Source organism: Athene cunicularia (assembly GCF_003259725.1).
Source record: "Athene cunicularia isolate RWA chromosome 8 unlocalized genomic scaffold, athCun1 chr8_part1, whole genome shotgun sequence".
Lineage (NCBI taxonomy): Eukaryota > Metazoa > Chordata > Aves > Strigiformes > Strigidae > Athene > Athene cunicularia.
In genome coordinates, this window is record NW_020799109.1 from 16,508,753 (window position 1) to 16,512,260 (window position 3,508).

At 46.8% G+C, this 3,508-nt stretch overlaps 1 protein-coding gene across 1 annotated transcript in view; it reads right to left on the minus strand.

Annotated features, from left to right (window-relative positions):
• The window catches only part of COL24A1 (collagen type XXIV alpha 1 chain), a 152,096-nt gene that overhangs the window by 148,081 nt on the left and 507 nt on the right, over positions 1–3,508 (minus strand). The window lies entirely within an intron of this gene.

A 3,508-nucleotide genomic window follows, 5' to 3' on the forward strand; every position in this document is an offset into this window, starting at 1 on the left:
CAGGTATCTGCCTCCGTCACCTCCCAGCAAACGTTGTAGGAAGGCAAGAAATTCCAAAATGCTCCCAGGGCTGTAAATTACACAGATGTAACTGGATACACAGAATCATTTAGTGAGAGGTAAAGACAAATGTCTGGCTTACACAGTGCTCTCCAGCTAATGTCAAGAACAGATGAGTGATCAGCTAAGAGAAAAAACAGGGACCAGAGACAACCATAGGAATGAAGGTCCTCTACTGCGTGGGAAAAGTTAGTCTTCCTTCTACCTTTTTTCACAAGTAAAACATTTTCTAAATGAAACCATGTGCAACCTAAAGTGAAGTTGTACAAGGGAGCCCTCCATGGCCAAAGATGAAAAAATGAAATTCTATCTTTGACAGAATACATTCATGCAAACCCTCCCTTCTTGGTCAAGACCACTGCTCTGCACTTGCAGCTTGTAAGTCTCCATTCTCACACCAGCACTGCCACTAAGTCACCAGGCTCCCTGCTGCATAATGCATACATGGCTTGCTGCATCCTCTGCCATAGCTGCAAGGAGCAAAGCAAGCAGCATGCAGAAAGCCTGGACAGCACATGCCTTAGCTGAGCACAAAGCTCTCCGGGAGACTTGTCCTGCTGGAACACTACAACAGAAAAACACAAAAGCATGTGGCAGGAAAGACTCTAGCTGACTATTTTCCCCCATTTAACTTCACACATGAAGCTGTTCCAATACCCCTTGGCTATGTTCTGTCCTAGAGGCTAGGTATCTCTTGAGCTTCCTCCCCTCCTCCTACCTTTTTGTCCTCTCTCCTATTTTACAGGGAAGTACAAGTGGAGAGCAACTATATAATTGTTTGGAGAAAGGCAATAATAAATGTGGTTGAGCTATTCTACCACTTAAAATAGAGCTTATCTTTCTGACAATCTTTGACATCTTGTGGCGTTTTGTCTCTCTACAAGTGGACAGTAACTCTCTGTGGTTACTTTTTTTCCAGTAGGAATGATGGATGAATGAGGAAACTGATAAGCTTCAAAGAAAGTTGTGACAAGCAACAATGAAAAATTCCACACTCTGAAGAATATTCAGCAGTGTACAGAGCTTGGGTTTGGTCAGTGCACAGGTCATTCCAGGCTAGTTTCCTAAACCTCAAGTTTAAAGGAAGAAATACCACTAGCTGGCTGTTAGAGAAGGCAGAAAAATCTTTTCCCAGTGTAACTGGTACAGATGAATTCAACCCTGTGCTCACCAGTGATCACAGAATGTCTTGGGTTGGAAGGGACCTTAAAGACCACCCAGTTCTAAACCCCCTGCCATGTGCGGGGACACCTTCTGCTAGACCAGGTGGCTAAGCCTCATCCAAGCTGGCTTTGAAACCTCCCAAGGAGGAGAATGGTGATGGTTTAAATACCAGAACCTGCCCCACATGCATTGCTTCATTCGATCTCCTCTGAGGACTGCTGAGATGGGCCCAGTTTGTGTCCATCAAGCCTGAGGAGGGTTTTGGGAAAGGTAACAGCACCTTGTGGACAGAGACGCCCTGGGCATCTCTAAGATCTCAAGCTGTTAAAAACCTAATCTTTCAAGATCTGAAAAGAAAGATACCTTCTTTTGCTGATATAATGAGATTAACCAGCAGGTGCAGTGCTGCTTCCCAGGTTTGAAGAGACCTACTATTAACATAGCTTGAGGAGACACAGCCTCCAAAGCCTCTTCCAGGCAGGTGACAGTCCCATGGCCTTTGGGCACAGATGCCACTGTGGACCTAACCAGCGAGGGGGAAGCTCCTGAATCCTTTGCCACAAGTTCACAATTTGAAAAATGGGGAGAAGGGAGAGACAGAAGATAAGGCAAGAGGTAATGGATCAAAAGATGTATTACTCTTTCCTTCTAAGGAACAGTGGCCTCAGAGGAGTCTCACAAGAGTGTTGTGATTTGGAGAAAGCAAGCTCGCTGCCTGGTGGTCCACAGACTCTGGACAGCACTTGGCTTAAGATGAGAAACTACCACATAAGGGGAAAAAGTAATGAAAGATGTGATTTTAGAAAATTTTATGAGTACATCCCTGATTTCTTACACTTTTCCTCTGTATTAAGGCAAAAGTATACAGCTCAAATTCCCACTCCTGTGAAATACTCTCTTCTTTCAGGGTTTGTCTCTGTACATTTTGTAGTTTGCTCTTCAAATATTCTACAACTCAGCACTCAGGAGACAAGGGTAACACAAGGTTGTTCATGTTTTAAAATTAAATATTCCATCAAATTTGGTGAGAGATTTATAAGTCACGCAGCTGTAGGAATTCTATTTATTTAACCTGCAGAGACACCCCTATACAGGTAGCAGGTCTGACCTAATGGCATTTCCACAAAGAGGTGGCCTAGGTTGCAAATGATTTGCTGGTTTGATAATGCTAAAGAAACTTGCTCCTTTTGTGAAGAATTCTGGTTTCTTAACAGAGGCAACCAGCCAGGTTCCTTTCTCTCTAGTCAAGTAAATTAGGTAAACAAGAAGATGCATAGAGATACATATTCTGAAGCTATCTCTGATTTTGAACTCAGGTAAACTGTATCTCTGCTACTGTACTACTCTACTGTAGTTCAATTTATGTTTTGCCAGCAGCAATATCCCTTTACAAATATCAAATAAACCCCTTTTTAAATTGCATTCAGACGATCCCTGAAGAAGTCCCCCAGACGCAGCCACTAAACACAGGGCCCTCCTGGGAAGGCCACCTTCAGGCAGCCACGTAACTACTCACGAGCATTCAAGCACACCCAGATTATACACCAGGCACACTTCAGCAGTATAATCCTCACTTCAACACAAGACAGATCCTCTCTGTCCTGCTCAGAGCTCTCAGTAAACTTAAGTCACAGCCAGAATAAAATAAGCACTTTACAAAAGGAGATGCATACTGGTAACCTCTATAACTGTCAGAAGTTCACAACCATCTTGCCTAGGCTGTTTTTAGGCAAGCTATAGAGGAGAGACTACCTTTGCATCACAGATGATGATGCATTAGAAGAACCTCAGCCTGCTGCAGAAGCATGTAAATACTGGGCACCTCCTCTGGTCATCTCTGTTATTAAGAGGGCAGCCTCAGCTCTTAAGCGTGACTTTGGCAGGTTTTGTTTGTTTGCTGTGTTTTCCTAACCATGTACCAAAAGCGGGTTCGAGCAGCCGGGGTACCTGTGTGTGCAGAGGCACGCTCTCCTGCGGGATCCCTATTCCCCCTCGGGGAGCTGGGGTGCGCTGGCTCTCAGGTCCGGCTGCCCCCACTCCCGGGGGGCCACACACCCGCGAAACCCTCCCCGGGCCGGGCTCCCCAGAGCCAGGCTGCCCGCCGGGGCGCGGGCTCGGGCGGGAGAAGGATGACGCGAGGGTGCTGGACAGGACGGGGAACATCCAGGAGAGCAAGAGAGAGAGGAGATGCACAGCCAGGGGCGCAGGCGGGCTCCGTCCGGGGGGTCGGCGCCCCGCAGCCCCTGCCGGTCCTGCGGGGGCACCCGGGACCTCGCGGGGCTAC